This window comes from Tenrec ecaudatus, chromosome 9 (genome assembly GCF_050624435.1).
Source record: "Tenrec ecaudatus isolate mTenEca1 chromosome 9, mTenEca1.hap1, whole genome shotgun sequence".
Classification (NCBI taxonomy): Eukaryota; Metazoa; Chordata; class Mammalia; order Afrosoricida; family Tenrecidae; genus Tenrec; species Tenrec ecaudatus.
Genome location: NC_134538.1, coordinates 111,742,516 through 111,763,609, shown reverse-complemented (window position 1 = coordinate 111,763,609; position 21,094 = coordinate 111,742,516). Strand labels below are relative to the sequence as shown.

The 21,094-nt window shown below is 41.9% G+C and overlaps 1 protein-coding gene across 4 annotated transcripts in view; it reads left to right on the top strand.

Annotated features, from left to right (window-relative positions):
* The first annotated feature begins 19,191 nt into the window (after positions 1–19,191).
* DMTF1 (cyclin D binding myb like transcription factor 1) overlaps positions 19,192–21,094 on the top strand; it is a 55,559-nt gene continuing 53,656 nt past the window's right edge. For 3 of the 4 annotated variants that reach the window (XM_075558466.1, XM_075558464.1, XM_075558467.1), the window contains exon 1: positions 19,192–19,330. The gene's annotated coding sequence lies outside the window, so the exon portion shown is untranslated. Of the gene's footprint in view, positions 19,331–20,056; positions 20,148–21,094 lie in introns of all 4 variants that reach the window. The other variant, XM_075558465.1, reaches the window with a different exon arrangement.

Below are 21,094 nucleotides of genomic sequence, written 5' to 3'. Positions count from 1 at the left end.
TGCGGAGATAACATGCACAAAATCAAGACAGAACAAAACCAGCAACAAAATAAAATAAAACAACAACAAACCAATGACAAAAAAAAAACACAACAAGAAAGAAAAGCTTGTAGTTAGTTCAAGGACTATTTGTTGGCCTTTAGGAGTGTTTTCCAGTTTAGTCTGATGGGGCACCAACCCCTGGCCCCAAAGTCTATTTTTAGTATTCCCTGGGGACTTTGTTGCTCTGCTCCCCTGCTGTTCTGTTGCACACCCTTAGTGTTTTGCCTTGGTGTGGTGGGATAAGATCGGGCACAATTCCCACACTGTGTCTTCAGTGTTGTCCTCTGTAGGGCTATGGGTCAGTGAGGGGTGTCGTGTCTCATAGTGGGGCCAGCCATGTGGTCTTCTCTGTGGATTGGCTGCTCTGAGTGGGAATATCATCCTCAAGGATTGGTGGGCCTCTCTTCCTCACCCTTCATTTGCCCCAGTGTCCTCTGATCAGATATGTCCCTCTCCCAGAGCTGCAGATTCAGTGCTGTCCTCTGAAATAAATTCTTCTGGGGGGAGGTGCAGGTGTCCATGTAGTTGGGATGGGGCCGGCCCCTAAGGAAGAAAATGTTTGATGATTGATTGTAGTGATGATTATACAGCTCTTTTTAACATAACCTATCTTTTGACATGTATACTATGTGAACTATATGTCAATACAACTATTTAGGAAATAAAATAAATCGACTCACCAGAAAGTCATAGATGGGTCTTCATATGTAATTTTTCCAACAAATTGACCTTTTAGATGGTAACCAGGCACAATACAAGAAGGTCTTCTTAGAAGAAAATTCTTGAACAAGACAAAATAGTTTCTTATTTAAGCTGTAGAAAACATAAGTTGAAAGCATCTGATCAACTAGGAAATGCAAAGCATCATTCTTCCCTATGTTAACTGACTGTAAATCTGGGAATTCCAAATCTGACTGCATAAATTGAAAGTCTTCCTCTTTTTTTGAGGCCTTTCTACTTTACCAACCATGATGTCCTTTCCATGGGCCGGTCCCTCTTGATAACATATCCAAAGTAAATGAGATGAAAATTTGCTATTCTTGTGTACCTCTTCCAAATCAGATTTATTAATTCTTCTGGCAGTCCATGTTTTTCTTAATCATTTTCTTGGGGGCTCGTACAACATTTGTGCATTTGCTGCCATCATCATTCTCAAAACACTTGCTTTCTACTTGAAGTCCGTGTTTTATTGATATTCTTTACCAACACCACAATTCAAAGACATCAAATCCTCTACAGATTAATTTATTCATTTTCCAGTTTTCATATGCCATCGAGTGGATGTTAAAACCCACTGCCATTCAATCTGTTCTGGCTCATAGCCACCCTATATAGGGTTTCGGTAAATCAATCAAAAGCTGTAAATCAATCCCACTTACCCAATAGCACCATATCTCTCAATGTGGATCAATTCTGACTCATAACAATCCCATAGGACAGGGTAGAACTGCCCATGTTGGGCTTCAGAGACTTAAATCTTCATGGGAGTAGACAGCCTTATCTATCTCTTGAGTAGCAACTGGTGGGTCTGAACAGGTGACCTTTTGATTAGCAGTTCAATGTGTAGCTCACTATGCCACTAGGGCTCCTTAATTTTCACATTAGTCCCCTTATTGTAGCATAAAGATAAAATCAGAACCAGCCAAAGGGAATGATGCATGGAGTAAAGGTTTAGAGCATTTTAAATGCAAAGCTTCTGTTGCCTTCAGGTTTGTGTCACCTTCCAGAGCATCAATATAGGGCAATGTGTAAATTATTGTCAGCAAGGAAGTTCACCTGTGCTTTGGTGTCCACCTGTTTTACCTGGCTCTCATTAGGTAAGCCTGATCTGATGGAAACACTGGCCACATGAGAGAGCACAAATCGTCGACCCCTATCTGCTTCCCAGAACGAGGGCTAAGGACATGACTCCAAGATCAAGCCCTTTACTGACATGAATGGCTTCCTGGTTTGTCCAAACCTCATCCTAAGACCTATTGTAAGTATAATCTAGGGTCCCCCTGTGGGTAATTTTTCTTAGCATCTGGTCACCACCCCATGAATAATATCACTCTGAAAACCCCAAAGGTTTAGAGGCTAGTTCTCATGAAACTACAAAGATCATGCAAATTTGCTATGAGAACCAAACGAAGACGGGAATGATAAAGAATCCTGGGTGTGGGCTGCATCCTATGGTTTTTTATAAGTCACTTCATTCCAGTGAAGCATTACTCACAATGGCCCAAAGGTAGTGACAACCCCAGTGCCCAAGAACAGGTGAATGGATAGGCAAACGGTTACGTACAATGTCGTAGTACTGTCTCAAGAAGAGAAACCAAGCTCTGAGCCCTGCCACCACATGAACGAACTTAAAACCATTCTGCTGAGGAGGAAAATAAGTCAAAAGAATGCATTTTATAAATTCCACTTACACAAAGTATCCAAAAGAAGCAAAAGAATATTTGAGGTAAAAGAAGATTAGTGATTACCAGGGGATGGACAGAGGGGTAGTGATGAGTTCTTTGTTTTTACATAAAGGGAAAGCTAATCTTTTAAATCCTCAGTCAATTGATTATGTTATCAAAATATGGTTGTGGTAGATTAAGGCAGGGAAAAACCTAAGAGTTTCGGATTTGTTATCTTGTTCACCCAGCGAAAGAGACAGATTGCTTAGAAAGTATTCTGTTTACCATGACCTTTTCAAGCAGGATAGCTATTTCTAACAGTACGCAGTAGACGTCCTTTATCACCTATTTCTCCTGTGCTCCATCGGCCCTGAGAAAGCAGCAGGGGCTACTTCTCACTGGAGGCTCTTGTCTTGCAGTCCTAAGATTCAGAGTAGGCTCATCACAGAATGGCTCCCCGGTAGATGGTTCTTTGGTAAAGGAAAAACTGCAGTGATGTGCAAAAGTGAACTCCCAATCAATTAAAAAAAATTAAAGCTTTTCCATTTATGATTGAAATAAAGAAGTTTCCCTATTTCAGACAATGATTGTGATAGCCTTAGATCTTCCAATGCCTGGGCCAAGACCAATGTTTAGCATAAACATAAACTTCTGATAAAGAAATATAAACAGACGCAGAGAGAAGATATCAGTGGTACTGTGGCCACTGGGGTCACATATCTTCTTTACTCAACGTCTGCTAAAGTAGATGCACCACTGCTGCAATGCCATAATTATGAAACACGGTGACCTATAACAATGCTATTCTCCAGCCTGAACAGATGGCCCATGCAAATGCTGCTTTCCTAATCTCGCTAGTCCTGATATTATTAAATTTTAAATTACATATTACATGTCTTCATCAGTTGTGCCCATTCAAGATGCAGGCACTCAAAGATGCAGTCTAAAATGTAATTTGATGTCGCTGTATTTAGTGCCAATGTAAATATTCTTACATCAGTGGTATTCAAAGATTGGGTAGATATTTCAGCTACTTTGCGGGGAGGAATACCGTCTAATAAAGCTGTTTTCTGCTGGGTTTGGATGTGAGATCTAACTATTTCAGGGGCTTTGGTTGTTGCTGTTGTTCTCTGTGTATGAACCCCAGGAACGGTAAATCTATAGAGACAATGGCTGCATTAACAGTACTTGGGAGTATGACACGGGGGGGGCTGTGGTGGATTAGAGAGCTAATAACAATGAGTACAAGAAAGGAGATGTTCTAAGTTGTGGTAATGATTGTACAACTCTTCTTGATATAATTGAACTGTTAGATGAATTATGTCCCAGTGAAATGTTTAAAGAAAGAAACCTTTCATTTGCATATGTTTATGAAGTAGACAAGCATAGATCCCCCTATATCTTAAATTAACCTAGGGCTAAGTTAAAATCTCATACAAAATTCCTTCACTCCCAGGAAGCCCTCCCCCTCCTCTCACTGGGCTGGCAAACTTTGCCCTGATTGGCCTTTGTTCTGTCCAAGGGAACCTGTGTTTTATCATTACTCACATGGAGTTCTCACCCCCAGAAATTGTCCCTAGGGCAAACCTCGTTTAATCTGCTCCTGTCCTTATCAGAGAGGACCAGTAAGTCATTCTTTCCAGGGCAGGGGTGTTTAATCATCCCTTACCAGGAAGGCTTAGCTAAAGACAAGATCCAGGATGGGTCATAAAACAAGGTACCAGCAAAGTTTACCTAAATGCACTTTATTTCTGCTTTTGCCAGTATGGCTTGCTTAATTATATATCAATTTTAAGTCGCTTTTTCTGCTTTCAGTGCCCTGCTTGCTCCCGGAATCATACGGAAGGCCCTGCCAAAATAACCTTGGGACTGCTGCATGGCGGACCAGGCCTCTTAACGCCCCCGCAGTCCGGGCTAGCCTGATAGAACAAGGATTCTCTTCACTCAACTGGACATTGTACTGGTCTTCAACCACATGGATAGAGCCATGTATGTATGGATCCAGATCGTGCGTGTATATTAAAGGTGTCCAATGAACACAAGAAGAATGGGATTCCTCAAGCACAAGGCTTTACCTTTTCCTATAATGAGTAGAATATTTTACCCAGAAAAGGAACACCAGGGTGATTTCTAAGAAGTTTCAGAGAAGAAATAAAAAAGATTTAACACCAGAATTTTAAATATCTCCCTCCATACTGTATTACAGCTTACATTTCTGAACAGGAAATTTGCATAAGGTTATGGCTTATAGAAGAAGCCCAAAATCCATGTATGAATTTTCCCATAAATTCAGCCTTGAATTTCACCTGACTGTTAACCAGCGATTTGGAAGCTGTGCCCCCTTGCCAAGTACATTTGAGTGGATTGCCGTAACTCCTCCGGCAGTCCAGGGAGAACCACTTAGGAACCGTGGGCTGTGCCTGTAATGGACATGGAGGTGCTAAGGTCGCACGGTCCTGAGTCATATCTCACTGCATGGATTGCAACGACCGAGGACAATCTTGTAATGTGTGTAGCATAATGTACAGGCACCAACCATTGTCCATCCCCACTTCTGTAAATCCACCTATGACTGTTATGTGTTGATGTGCTGCCAATCATGCTTCTGTGGATTGTCTTTGCTCGTCTATATCTTATTTGAGTCTTTAGTTCTCTGTAAACCCTTGGGTACCATTATGATTCTGGCTAATGGTCTCCCTCATCCAAATGATATGTCTGTCTTTGGCTTGTCTTTTCCTGTTTAAAACCTAATAAAGTTCTCCTTAAATTATAGTTGAGATTTTGGTTCAGTTCTGTACCCTAAAACAGCTGGTGTAGTGGGCAGGATTCCAAAGTGGTGTTTCCTGGCAGAATGCCCAAAGGATCAAGACGTTGGCACCAGAGAAAGAGTGGGAGTGAGGGGGGCGGTGATGTAGAAGGGGGTAATGTTTTAACTCATGCATTCATAGATCCTGGGAGACTCTACAAGGTAAGCACTCTTGGATTTACGAACCCATGTTTCAGGGCTTTCAGAAACATTTTAAGTCTGCGTGCTTCCTCACCTGAGAATTATTAAAAGTACGTTAGTTTTCTCTCTTATTTGCAAACACTTTTGACTGCCTTCTTCAAAGTTTGTTTCGGGTTTCTAGTTTTGCATACTTAGGCTTTGTGTGACTGAATCATCTGAAAATTTCAACATTTACTAGAAGTAATTCCCATTTTCAGGGAACTCTAAGGTTACATTATTTTGTGCACATTTGATAGGAGTACAAAAAGAAAAACTACGCATAGAGAACAATGCCCCACATCACCATTGCTGTCTTGATTTTCATGTGCATTGGGGTAGGCTACAGTTGGTTCCTCTTCTGTTTTGATCACATGCCATTGATTGATTATACAGCATTGTGTCACCAAAGACATTGTAGAACATCAGCGGCCACCTTTGGAGACCATTTTCAGTAAATTTAAAATGGGCTAACCTAACTGAAAGTATGCCGTTTTTCATGTTTGTGTGGTTTTAAGAATATTGTGATTTTGTTTATCTTCATGTTTCTCACTCGCAAGGGTCCAGGACAGAGTTCAGACTGATCTGAGAGATTCTAAGTGTATTCCGTGCATGTGCTGACCGGAGAAGAGTGGGGTTTCTGCCTCTCACTGTTTCAAAAACGTAATAAAATGATCCCTTCAGGACCAGGGGTGGGAGGGGTGATACTGGGAGGGTAGAGGGAGAGTGGGTTGGAAAGAGGGAACCGATTATAAGGATCTACATGTGACCTCCTCCCTGGGGATGGACAACAGAAAAGGGGGGAAAGGGAGATGCTGGATAGGGCAAGATATGACAAAATAATGGTCTATAGATTATCAAGGGCTCATGAGGGAGGGGGGAGTGAGAAGGGAGGGGGAAAAAAGAGGACCTGATGCAAAGGGCTTAAGTGGAAAGCAAATGCTTTGAAAATGATTAGGGCAAAGAATGTACAGATGTGCTTTATACAATTGATGTATGTATATATATGGATTGTGATAAGAGTTGTATGAGCCCCTAATAAAATGTTTAAAAAAAAAAAAGATTCATGATCAGAAAAAAAAAAAAATCAAACAAGTCATACACTCCAAACTGTGGCAGCTTGTGTGGTAGGGAGTAATTAACAAGTTTTGTAACAGGGCCAGGAGATAATTTACAAGGATCGGTAGACCTCCAAACAATGGGACAAAGGGTACAAGGTTCATAGTAAACAGTCTGCATTTCCCTAGGGATTGCCAGACCATCAAATGATATCTTCATGACTCTAGAGCAGTGGTTCTCAACCTGCCTCATGCCAGGACCCTTTAGTATTTCCTCATGGTGTGGTGACCCCCAACCATAAAATTATTTTCGTTGCTACTTCATAACTATAATTTTGCTACTGTTTTGAATTGCCACATAAATATCTGATATGCAGGATGTATTTTCATTGTTACAAATGGAATATAATTCAAACATAGTGATTAATTACAAAACAATGTGTAATTATAGATTGTGAAATATTTATTTCTAATTATTAAGAAATGAAATTTTGTCTTGAAGCATGGTGTAGCATGGGTGAGAGTCTTCAGGCCAGGTACTCAGAGGTGGGCGTATCTATATGTGGGTGGATCCACCTGGAGACAGATAGAGGAGCGGTGTCTGGTTTCCTAAGACCATTGGAAATAAGTGTTTTCCTGTGGTCTTAGGTGACCGCTGTAACAGAGTCGTTTGACCCCCAAAGAGGTCACGACCCACAAGTTGAGAACCCCAAGTCTAGGGGATGTCAAAATAGTTTCCTTGGGGTTTCAGCCTCCATTCTTATTTAGCTGTTCCAGCTTCCCCTTTCTTGAATTAAAGGATCCTTGAATAATTAGCAGGCTTTACAGCTGGTCCACGTCTGAAATAATTACCAGGTTTAAAAGGAATTTTTACTACAGAGGAGGAGGCTGTTGATTCTCTTTTTAAAAACTAACTCTCAACAAACAAAATCCTAAACTACTGTAAGTTTGATTGACCGCAGACTAACACACTCTTTTACCCCCTCTGTCATTCGCAGAAATTCCTCAGACGCACTGCCCTAGAGTCAACATTGACTCATAGCGATCTGAAAGGACAGAGCAGAAACTGTGAGTACTGAAGCTCTGCTCACTGCAGTAGCGGTCCAGTCCTGCTCCTGTGGACTGGCTGGTGACTTCAAACTGCTGACCTGGCAGATCACAGCCCAGCAAGTAGCCTTTATGCCACCACAGAGACCGGGAGCCCTGGAGGCAGTGGTTACAAGGTGGGCAAAGCCAGGAGTTCGAAATTATCAGCTGCTCAACAAGAGGAAATTGAGGCTTTCTTACCGTGTCTCAGAAACCCACAGAGGCAGTTCTACCCGTCCTATAGGATCATTGTCGGTAGGCATCAATTAAATAGCAGCAAGTTTCCGGTTTCATTCTAAGCAAAACTCCCTTGTAGTGTAGTGAGCTACTAAAACAGTGAGGTACGAATCAGAAAACAAGCAGCTCACCCCAACAACTACTCTGTGGAAGAAAAATGTCATTTTCTGCTCCTATAAAGAAATTACAGCTGACTGTATGGTAAAGATTTCTTTCTTTCTTTCTTTTTTTTTTTTTAAGAAGAGCCACAGTCTGAGTTTTATATGGTCCTGGGGAAAACTTTTTTTTTTTTTTTGAAGGAAAAAGATCTTCCCAAATTCAGTGTAGCAAAAGCCCCGGTGGGTCTGCTTGCTGACTGAATCGTCCACAATTGAGGCTTCAGGCCACTCCCAGCAAAGGCAGCCGGTCTGTGTGCCTGAGCTGAGCAGTCTCAGCCAGAAAGCCTGGGAAGCAGGTACTCGCCCGAGTTAGAGTGGATCCAAGGAACGGGTTGTCAAAACTCGAGATGCATATGTTTTAAAAGAATCTGGGAGAGCTAAATTTAGATAAAATAAGCTAAACTTAAAATTTAAAACTTAAATGATTAAACTTTACTTCCGCATTCTCATGTGGTACATAAATAACTTTGAGATCTCTAATTTACTGATATTAAATGAACAAATATTTATTATAATTTGAAGTTAACATACTTTTTGTAAGATTATAAGAAATATGGAACAACAGTAATGTTAAAAGATTCATTAATGATAGCATAGGTTGATATAAATTCATTTTATATTGTCAAAGTTCTACCCACCTGTCTAAAGTTTAATTGTTTGGAGGAAGGGTGTTAGTATTAAACAGCATTAACAAAGAATTGGGCTTCTCAGGAGCCAAACCCAATCCAGAGATACATATGGCAGCCAACTAAATAAGAAGGGAAAGAAAGAGGGGGGAAAAGCCATAGGTAAGGGGGAGCAGGACACTAAGCAACCCAAGGGAAGGGTATTGTTTATATCTCCACAGGAGAGGGAGAGAGAGACCAGGCTTCAACCCGGTGTGCTAAGACGTGAATACAACATACTTGCATGTACCAGGGAACCAGTAGAGGTGTGTGTGTCAGCTCCAACCCCAACTATGTGGACACTGCCCCCCCTCAGAAGAATGCACTTCAGAGAACAGCACTGTGGCTATAGCTTGGGGAGAGGGGCACCTCAGATTAGAGCACACGGAAGAAACGCAAAGGGATGGAGGGGGAGGAGAGGACATCCTGGCTCACCAAGCCCCAAGGACGATGGTCCTGCTCAGAGCAGAGAACGCAAGGGGAGGACCATAGGGCTGCCCCCACCATGGGACACAGCATCCCTCACGGAACCATGGCACTGCAGGGGACATCCCTGGAGATGCAGTGTGGGAATAGTGCACGGTCTGACCCCATCATGCTGGGGCGAGGCACTGAGGGCATGCAGCAGAGCAGCAGGGGGAACACAGAGATGAAACCCCCGGGGAATACCAAAAATAGACTTTGGAGACAGAGTGTGGCACCCCATCAGACTCCACTGGAAAACACTCATAAAGGCCAGCAAACAAACCATGAACTATTTATAGGCTTTTCCATTTCTGTCAGTGGCTGTCTTTTTTGTTGTTATTTTGTGTTTGTTTTTTACTGTTATTGTTTTGTTGGCTTTAACTTCGTTGCTTTATTTGGCTTTGCCAGACTTTTGCACTTATTAATGTATCTCCATGTCTATCTAGATAAAACAGACAGGCTAAATAATTTGGAGATGAAAACAATGAGACTAATAGTTGGGGGGGGGCGATACAGGAGAAGGTGAAATGGGAGAAAGGGAGGGGGCAGTGCAGGGGACCAACCCAGGGACAAGGGAACAACAAGTGAACTAAAATCAATGGAAGGAAGCTTGTAGGATTCCTAGTTGGGCTCAATCAAGGGCAATGTAGAAGCGAGAAATGACTAAACCTGAATGAAGGCCGAAAATGATGGTGGGACGAGAGGACAGTAAAAGGAAATAGAGGAACCAGGAGGCAAAGGACATTTGTAGAGGTCTAAATACAGGCATGTGCATATGTAAGTACATATATAATGAGAGTGGAATAGAACTAGGTAGTCATATCTATATGTTAAGAATTAAGGTTGCAGATGGGCATTGGGCCTCGACTCAAGTACTACCTTAACACAAGAACACTTCGTTCTAACAATCTGGCATTCTGTGATACTCACCAAATGATTGCTGAAAACAAAATGGGTGCATTAGGGGTCACAGGGAAATGAGCCAGTCAGGGTGCAGTATAGCACCAATGAAACACACAACTTTCCTCTAGTTCTTTGGTGCTTCCTTCACCTCACTATCATGACCTCAATTCTACCTTGCACTGCTACAGAACATACACACTGCTACAGATAAGAGCCCACAATACAGGGAATCCAGGAGAGAGAAACCATTCAGGGTCAACAAGGAGAGCAGAGATACCATGAGGATTGGCGAGGGTGGCGGGAGAAAGGGGGAACCAATCACAAGGATCAAACTATAACCCCCTCCCAGGGGGACAAATAATGGAAAAGTGGGTGAGGGGCAATGGAGGATGGTGCAAGATGTGGAAAAAATAATCTATAACTTATCAAGGGTTCATGAAGGAGGGTGGGGAGGGGAGGGAGGGGGAAGAAATTGGGAGCAGATATCAGGGGCTCAAGTAGGAAGAGAATGCTTTGAAAATGATGATGGTGGCATATGTGCAAATGTGCTTGACAGACTGGAGGGATGTATGGATTGTGATAAGAGAAGTAAGAACCCCCAATAAAAGTATTTAAAAAATTAGTTTTCTTACCCTTGAAGTAAAAAAGAGATTTTAAAATTACTAGTTTGAAAATCTATTAATTCATTCTTTAGATGATCAGGCTTCTAGGACAAAGATGATTTAAGTTCATGAAACCACAAGGCTTTGAGAAAGGCTGTTGTTAGATGTCATTTCTCAGATTATCATAAATTCCTGACAATTTGAAATTGCACAACCTAGATTTACTTCCTTTTGCCTTGTTCCTCACCCAAACCTTTGTGGATTTTTTCTTTTTAAATCACTTTCTGTATTGCTCTAAAACAGACATGTGTGTGATGGGTTAAATTGGCCTGAAGGCCCATATGGACTACTCTGTCCATAGGGTCTTTAAGAGAGCAAAGAAAATAGTTTAGATATGATAAATGTTACTCTTACCATTTTATATGATTGCTATAGTAGATAGCTGCATATTATAATTATCATTTGCACTAAATAAATTCTCATTTTAATTGCTAGCTTGTTTCTTTTGAAGTTACCTGCTTACCCACGAGCTTAATTAAGATTTACCTTTTTTAACGTTGATGTCTCTTAAAATTGCATGCTTCAAAGTATTCCTTGATTTTAAAGTGTTTGCTATTACAGCAGCAGAAAGTCTCATCTGTCTCCTGTGGAGTGGCTTCTGGGTTTGAACTACTGATCTTTCTGTTAGCAGTCCCATTTGTACCTCATGTGACACCAGAGCTACTTTTGCTGCGTGTCTTAAATTCTGCAGTCTAATAAAAAGACAATATATTCAAAGAAAAATTTGATGTTATAGTCCTCTTCGTTGAATGTTAATTGTTCCTAAGACAAATTTCATACAACAGTAAGATAAAACAAACAAAATCAAAACACAATAATTGACTTTTCTGATGTTCATTCTATGTGGTTATGGGTGTAGACAGATAATGACATTTAATATTTTTACGGATTTACTGTTTTTCAGAAATGTTCAAAGTGCTTTGCATGTGTTAGTCTTTGATTAAGCAAAAGCAATGAACTTTGATACATCTATTTTAATATTTGGAATTAGCTTAATTTGATGACACATGTAATTTGATTCATATCTTGTGTTTATCCCTCATTAAGTTATTAATCACAGACAAGGTTTGGTGGACATTTGCCAGTAATTTAATAAGTTGACACATTAATGAAAAAAATTGTGATAAAAAACATTAAAAATTCTACCATGCCTTAAAACAAGCAACTGTACAGAATCTAAAGGAAAGCATTTGCTCAGGGATAAAAACCCTTGAAAGCAAGAAGGGGCAGGAAAGGAGGATAGCTAATGATGGTAAAGCACGGGGAGGGCAGAAGTGGGAAGAGAGTTAGTACATCTTGGGGACTGCAATCAATGTATGAATTGTTTCATAGAAAATCAATTTCCTCTGTAAATTTTAAAATTATAATAAAAAGGTCTTTTTAAATTCTATGACCTCCTCAATTAGCATACTTGCTCCAATACAGCAGGGCTCTTGAGTCTCTTGTTTGTCGTCCTATCACCTGTGTCTCAGTCAGTGCTCAACAGAGGAGCTCAGAAAAGTCTTCTGAATTAAATGATGACTATAACACAGATCTGAAAACTCTTAAAAGCTGTAAAGACTAAGCCACACCCACTGCCACTGAGTCAAAGCTGACTCATAGAGACCCCCTGTGTGTTTCTGAGACTAACTGCTCAAGGGAGTAGAAAGTCTAGTATTTCTCCCACAGAGCTGTTGGTGGTTTTGAACTGCCGGACTTGCTTATCCCAGCCCAATACATAACCACTACACCACCAGGGATCCTGTAGCAATTACTGCATGGTCACTGCAAGAATATTGGATGTACGTTGAAAATAAGGATTAATTTATAATAGTTAAATGATAAAGGACTTTTAACAGTTGTCTTCAAAGCATTTAATCCCTTTGGTTTTATTATTGATGAAGCTTGTCCTTGATTTACCATAGCATTAAAAAACTGAATCAAACTCACTGCCATTGAGTCAATCCTACTCATAATGACCCTACAGGGTAAAAGTAAAACTGCCTTGGTGGATTTCCTCCTGTAGAGAGTTACCCCATGGAAACTCGGAGCAGAAGTGGATGGCCTACCCTGTTCTACCCTGTTCTATTGAGTCTCTGTGAATCAGCATCGACTTGAGAGTAGTGGGTTCAAAAAAAATCTTTACCACAGCAAAAAAAAAAACAAACATCTCTCATCTTTCTTCAGCTGGAGGGTTCAAACTGCTGACCTTACAGTTAGCAGCCCAATGTGTAACCCGGTGCTCCTGTACCATAGCACAATCACTAGCAAATTGAAAGCCAGGCTAATATCCATCTACTGATGATACTATTCTAGAAAGGAAAAAAATTTTTTTTGCTTAATAGAGACATCTACTGGTTAAAAGAAAATGCTTTGCTTTAAAAATATTGCATCTACAAAGAGTGTCAAAGAACTGGTTAATAAAGTTGAGAGTAACACTGAAATATTTTATCGTTGGGAGTAACAATGAAAGTATTTTATTATTACTAAAGCTAGACTTGACTAATAAAAGGTTATAATGGATTGCCTAGTGTTCACTGTAGTTGCAGAATTTTAGTTCCCAAGTAATGACACTCTTTGGGGGGAAAAAAGTCCACAATTTCCTTTGTAGTGACAGCTGACTACAGAAATGGTCATCTTCCTGATCTTCTGGCTTGAGACAAGCAACAAACATCTAAGCACGTGCAAAGTGTAAGAGTGTGATGATTGGGAGCAGGAATTAACTTCAATTAGCATCTGCTAAGGAGCCCTAGTGGTGTAGTCTTTTATGTGTTGGACTGCTAACTCCAGGGTCAGTAGTTCAAAACCACCAGCTGCTCTGAGGGAGAACGATGTGGCTTTCTACTCCTATAAATAGTTAGAGGCTCAGAAACCCACAGGGGCAGCTCTACTCTGTCCTATAGGGATACTGTGAGTCAGAATTGACTAGATGGCAGTGAATTAAGTGGGTTTATTTAGAACATCTACTAGGGACTGAGTATGTTATCTCACCATTATATAAACATAAAGGCTAGTCGCTTTCTCCAAATGCATTCTTTCCAGCTCTAGCTGGATGTATGGCTTCTCATCCTAGTCTGGTGATTTCGCCTTTCCCTTCTTAGGAAGTCCTCCTCTGAACTCCTTATGTAATGTTTATTTTTAGAACCCTCAATTTGTATCCTTAGGATTCATAAAAAATTGGTAATTACTAATTGACATACCAATGTGTGCATTGTCCCTTTACTCTCTACATTAGGCAATAAATTTTAATAGCAAATGGACTAGGGTGAGTGCAGGATTCCGCCAATTCCAGTAATGAAGAGTTCTTTTCATTTCTGCTCCAAAATTTTTGTCTTCATTCCTGAGAGCATCTGAAGACTTAGCCCTGCATTCTCTTAACTGGAAAAGGAAGTTGTTTGCCCCCACCCCCTAAAATTCCATTAATAGGCCACAACAAACATTGATTGCAAAAAACTAGCAAGTGAAGATGGTTCTGGAGAGGAGGTAACCAGGGCTTAATGGATAAGGACCACAAGACACTCCCTTCCCAGGTTGGTCCTACCTCAGCTGGGGTCAGTTTTTCATGTGTCAGTGTCAGTTTTTCTCAACAGCACTGGGAAGCAGGGACTGCGAGAGGATCCTGTCAAATAGCATTGTCCAATGGTCACCCCAATTTAATACACTCTACAAGGATGTTCCGTGGACCTCAATGGAAATTTAAGAAGGGGGGAGGTATTGCGCGTCTGTCTCAGAGGCGATTTCATTTATTAGTGGCAAATTGGGGAGGGCAAGCTGCCCCTGGGAAAATACTTAGCATTCTTTATGCAGACTCTCAATGGGAGAATCCATCCTGTAGTGCACTGCTAATTACACATTTTCACTGAATTTTCTTTCTGCCCTTGATGCTTTATTTTTTAATTATGTATTAAGCTAATAGTAAAATGTATCTTTGACTTCTCCAAGTAAACACCAACTGACATTGAGTGAGGTTAGGAAAGAAACTCACCCAGAAAAGAAGTGATTTAATTATAAGGATGTACTTAACTTTTTAAAGGAATTAATTTCAGAGTGCAGGCTAACCTAAAGTTTTGCAGAAGAGCAATCGTCAGCCAGGCTGTAATTTATATACCACATCATATGCTGTAATGAATAGAATCCTGTATGGTTCATAAAATGTGGCTAATTAGGAAATACATCCTGTAAATTTTAATGCTTACTCAATAGTTTTCATATATGATTTTAATTGTAACAGGAAGCTTGTTTTTCTGCTTTAAGAGTTTACTAGTTTCCAAGTCCTTACTACATACCAAAGTAAAAAAATATATATATATTGCTACAAAGTCATAGAAACCTTGACTAAGCAAAAAAAAAAAAATTGTAAAGAAAGCTGTTTCTTGACATACCTTCCATCTAGGTCTATACACTTCTAAAGCCAGTGTTTCTAACTCTTCCCAGAATCGTGAGTGCTTCGATTAACACGTCAAAGTTTGGGCATCCTTAAAAACCAAAAATCAAACTCGCTGCCATCAAGTGGATCCCCACTAATGGTGGCCCTACAGGTAGGCAAGGGTAGAACTGCCCTTGTAGGTTTCTGAGGCTGTAACTCTTGCCCTGCTGTTAGGTGAGGTCTGGTGGTTTCCAACCGCTGTCCTTCCAGTTACCAGCCAAATACACCCCCAGGGCTCCTATTGGCATCCTTAAGGGATTTGAATTGTGTTCCTTTGGAATTTTGAGTTTTTGCAAGCAGATTCTAAAGGGAAAAGCTCAGGGACTTAGGGTAGTCGGGTAGGTTTTCCCTACAAAATTACCCTAAAGAATGAGCTGGTGTATTGTCATGATGGGGGGGTATCCCTTGATGCAACTCTGGAGCTTTTCTTGCCAATGTAGATTGCAATTTTCTTAAAACATCTTCCTAATAAGCCTACTTGATGCTCCTATACCCTTGGGAAAAACAATCAGCATGACCCCTTCAGATCCAAAGACAGACATGCACTTGGCTTAGAACCTAAACAAATTATTTAGAAAATCATTTTCCCCATGTAGTTTGCTTATTTTTTTCCATGTTTCCTGTTGGAGTGAGGGACATCTCCAATACTCGAATGGTTTCCAGGAGCAACTCTGCAATTGTGGAAAATATTGAAGACAGACCAGCAAGACAGACAGCGGGACACAGGAGCTCCTTCTCCCATGTCAGGACTGAGAGAATGAATTTTCCATGGGGTGTATACAATGGGGCTTACAGCTCTTTCATAAGCCATGCACATCATACAGCTACCATATTACATAGTTAATAGGTAACAGAAGTGGGTAACACAATAAACAAGCAATGAGGTGAGTCGGCATCTTGATTTTATACTAGTTGACCTTGAATAAACATCCCTAACCCCTCCCCAGGGATAGCTACATTTATGGTGGGTTGATTGCTCTTATCTACTGTGCTAGTCAGAGTTAATTAGAGAAACAAATCCAGAGACACTCGTGTATAAGAAAGAGCTTTATATAAAAGCATAATTGTATATTAAGAAAACAGCCCAGTCCAGATCAAGTCCGCAAGTCCGATATTGGCCCATGTGTCCAATACTAGTCTGGAAATTCCTCTTCAGATTCATGCAACACATGCACTTACGCTGAGTGCAGGAAGACGACAGATCACTGAGTAGAAAGTCTTGTGAATCCAATCGCGGTGGAAGCATCTTAGCCCTGGTGTGGGTCTCCACATGGCTCCTCCAGCTCCAAGGTTCTGGCTGCCATCAGCATAGCTCCATGTGGCTTGTCAACAGACATGTCTCCCAGGGAGTGTTTGTGTGTCCCACCCCCAGTGAGCTATTTATCTCCTAGTGCTTCCAAAATGAGGTTATCACACTGGGACCTGATTGACAAGCTAAACTCCACCCCTTCCCTCATGTCTACAGTTGACACTAGATTATGTAACTACCACATCTATAGACAACCTCCAGATACAAGGAATAGCCAGATGCATGAATGACTCATCTTACATGGTAGCTCCTTCATGTGGGGGTATTGGAGGGACTATGTCCAGTCATGAGAATGTATAATAAGATTTATTTATATTTCATAACCGTGAGGGTCTTCCTCAATCAGAGCCAGCTTTCCAGACCTGTACTTTTGAGCACAGAGGATTTAGCTACATTACATTCTCATCCAGTCCCTTGGTTTACCTTTACCAGTTTCCTTAATCGGTTTAGATCATTCTGTTTTATCTTCAAACTACACTCTAGTTAAAGGGATCCATGGTTGCATATAACTGCAACTGCTGAAATAAGAGAAAAAGAAACCACAAAAGTGATTAGCAGATGATCGTGGGATATCCAATGCAACCTCTTAATAACTTAAAATAAATTCTGATAAAACATAAAAAAAAATAAAGGGACTAATTAGCGGCTTCAGAACTCAAGCCAAACTCACTGCCAATGAGTTACTTCCAACTCAGTAGAACTGCCCCAGTGAGTTTCCCTGAGTATATATCTTTATGGTAGTAGAAAGCCTCATTTTTCCTGTCCACAGAGTGGCTGGTGGGGTTGAACTAATGACTGCATGATTAGTAGCCTAGTATACAACCCACACACCACCAAGAGCTCCTAATTGGCAGCATAGGGTGCACATATTCACATTCTTGATAATCCTAAGTTTTTACAACTGATGGTGATTCAGTTCTACTGTAAAAATGTCAGTCTATACATAGGAGTTGAATTAAAAAGAAATAAACAAAAACATCCATCAAGTGTAACTTTAATATTCTTGTCACCCCAATAGAGAATAATAAATTCTTCTTGGTAAAGAGGTTAGAAATATCAGATGAGAAGTCCTCTTGGTTCAAAAGAGCTTTTAAAATTAAAATAAAAACAAACAAAACATCACAAAGATTCTGAAAGATTGTTTTGTGGCAGGGCCCATCTTTTCTAAAAGCTGCCAGTTATTAAAGAGGCACTGCAGTATATTAAGCAGATTGCTTAAGAGCAGCATCTTTTGATAACCGGCACCATCAGTTTTCTTCACCACATTTGCTTATGCACCCGCTTCATTTGCTTATGTCTTCAGCTATCGTGTTGCGACAGCTGGTGTGCTTCTTCCATGGCTTGAAGATAAACAAGCAGCCATCTAATTGAGAAACAACAAAGCACACATGGAAGAAGTTACCTAATAGCTTGTGAGATTACAAGACATCGTCGAAGAAGGGATCAGGTATCAGGCATCATAGATCCCCCCCCAAAAAAAAGTCATAGCATTGTGAATGAAGGGGAAAGCAGAGTAGGAACCCAGGGCCCGTCTGTGGGCAATTGGGCATCTTCATGCAGAATGGACACAGGCAGGAGATGAGCGTCAGGGTACAGGGTAGCAATGATGAAGTATACAATTTTCCTCTAGTTCTTGAATGCTTCCGCCCCCCACTATCATGATCCCAATTCTACCATACAAAGCCGGCTGGACAGGAGGATGTGCACTGGTACAGATAGGGCCTGGAAACACAGGGACTCCAGGACAGATGAACCCCTCACGACCAGTGATTAGAGTGGCAATACTGGGAGGGTGGAGGGAAGGTGAGGGAGAAAGGGGGACAGATTATAAGGATCTACATATAACCTCCTCCCTGGGGGATGGACAGAGCATAAGTGGGTGAAGGGAGACATTGGACTGTGTAAGATATGACAAAATAATAATAATTTCTAAATTATCAAGGGTTCATGGGGAAGGAGGGAGGGGGGAGGTAAAAATGAGAATCGAGTACCAGGGACTCTAGTTAGAAAGCAAATGTTTTGAGAATGATTAGGGCAACAAATGTACAAAAATCCTTGACACATGGAAGTATGTGTGGATTCTGATAAGAGTTGTACAAGGCCCCAAATAAAATGATTTAATTGAAGAGAAAAAAAAAGAGTAGCATCTTGCCTGTATAATAGCCGGTCCTGAACTCAGTACACATTCCATCAAGGGCTACATTACTCAACCACATAGATGACACCTCATTTTAAACGCTTTTGGTGGGGCAGGACTCTGGACAAATATTCTCTTCTTCACTTATTCCACCCTTCTAAGCCCTTTCTTCCACAGGACTCCTTTGCTTCGAGCCATGGGAAACTGCCTGGCACCCGAGCTAACCACAGTTGCACCCTCGAGCCCGCTATGATCATTCAGAGAAGGGCTATCAGTGTCGGTCGGGATGCCCTAATTGCTGTTGTTAGGTGCCACCACTTGTCTGTCCGTTTGTCCTACTGCGGTGGCTTGTGTGTGGCTGGGATGCTGGAAGCGATGGCGCTGGTATTTCAAAAGCCAGCAGGGTCACCCCATGGGAACGGGTTTCAGCAGAGCCTCGAGACTACGAACAGACAACGACAGGACTTGGCTCCCCACTCCGAAGGAGGAAGCCGCGGAAAACCACTCCCTAATTGAAAGCGTACAAAACGGTGGCGGAAATAAAACAAAACAAATCACAGGACCTCTCTCCGACGCTCCAGTAACCCGAAACCCTCTCGCGCGACGATTCGGCCGGAAGTGACGGCACAAGCGACGCGCGCAGCCGCCCCAGGGAGAGGGCGGGGGAGTGCTGCGGGGGCTAGGGGCGGGGCGCGGCCGCGGCTCCGCTTCCGGTGGCTCGTCGCGCTCGCTCACTCCAGCTGCAGCCACTCTCGCCCGTGGCTGCTTCCTCCATCCTGGTATTTTTTGGAGCCTCCATCCTGGTTCTTCCAAAGTGCCCGGACCCAAAACAGGAAGTAAGTGCGATGGAACCTTCAGGTCCCAGTCGCCGCCAGGGCCGCTCCGCCCAGTGGAGCCTGCCCGGCCCCCTCGTCAGCCGCCCGTTCCCGCCGGCCGGCCCTGCAGCCCCGCCTGAGCGTTGCGGGCGGGGTCGGAGCTGGGCCTTCGTGACGCCGGAGCGGCTGTCTCCGTGCGCTTTGCCCGGAGCCGCTGGCCTGGGCCTGGGCGGGCGGCGGCGGCGGCGGCCCGGCCTGCGGAGCTGGGGAGTGCGCGGCCGCCGACGGGGGCGGAAAATGGCGGCTGCTTTGGAGGAGCTAAATGGCGCCGAGACCCCTGGGGGGTGGGGTGGGCCGGGAGCTTCGGCAGAAAATTGGGCCGGGGTTTGTGGGACAGTAAGCAGTCTTTTTAGCTCTCTCGGAATGCTCCCTGTTTCCTTTTCGGGCTTTCTTTCGTGGTCCGGTCAAAAAGCGGTGGGTTGAGGAAGTTTGAGCAGGCCTCTCGTCAACCCCCCGCCCTGTGTTTTGGGGTTCACGGTTCAACCCTGCGTGAGTCGGGGTTGCTGGCTGTACTATCCTCCGCTAAAGGAGTGACTAGCTTGGGTTTCGGGGCAGATGCCGTTCCGAGCAGAGGATGGGAAGGTGCTTGTCTTAAAAATTTTTTTAATCGTCATGTCTTTGGACGTTTGGTTTGAGAGAGACTAGAGCCCTCTAATGAGGGACTTAGCGTGCTTTTCCTTATTCCAGCCCGAAGTGTTTGGGAGCAGAAGTGGCCGAGTGCCATTCTATGCTGGGAAATGATACGGCGTGTGTTTTTATGAGAAGAATGTTCGCTTAGGTAAGATGATGAGGACTGACAGGTACTCCTAGAGCCCCTCACCACTACCTCCTTTCAGACAGCAGGAGCGGCTACTAGCTGGAATGTGACAAAATGTGTATTCTGTGAGATTACTTGTTAAAATTCGGTGTCTTAAAAGATTAAGATACCATTTGGAGAGTTTCTTTTATTAATTGGCTCTACAGCTTTAATTAGGGGAGGACAGTGTCCATTTGTAGCCTGTACACTTCAATGTAAGAAAAGATCTCATTGTGTTAAAAAGTTTTAAAAGATGAAAACCTTTTTTTCTTTTTCAATTAGAAAGTGCACTTTATCCTGTTCAAATTCTTTCTTTAAACTCAAATTTATAGTTCAAGTAACACTGAGATTTTTTTTAATCATTTTATACTTTATTACGGTTTAGAAATCTGGTTAAGATTTAGAAAAAACGAGATTTCTTAATATTAGAAAAGTTGTGCTATTTAAAATAAAATTCCATTTGAGACTAACGTTTTGTTCTTGCATTCAGGGGAACACAAAACCAGTCTGATCCTGTGGTGCTAAGGGATAAGAAGTACAGTTCATGATTTGTGATTAATTCATATTTTAACTCCTGTATACTGGATGCTTTTGCCAATCATCAAAGAAGCTAATATATGTATATATATTTAAAGCTAATGTATGTATATTAAAACGAGCAAATATATATGTATACTTTTTTTTACTATTTTAGTTGATAGGCTCACCCCAAAATATGCTTTGGGGGACTGAGCTAGAACCTTCATATATTCTGCCTGAATTTGTTTTAAATTGAGCTAGATCAGTGGGTCTCAACCTGTGGGTGTGACCCCTTTGGAGGTTGAATGACCCTTTCACCGATTCATAACAGTAGCAACATTACAACTAGGAAGTAGCAATGAAAATAATTTTATGGTTGGGGGTCACCACAACATGAGGAGCTGTATTAA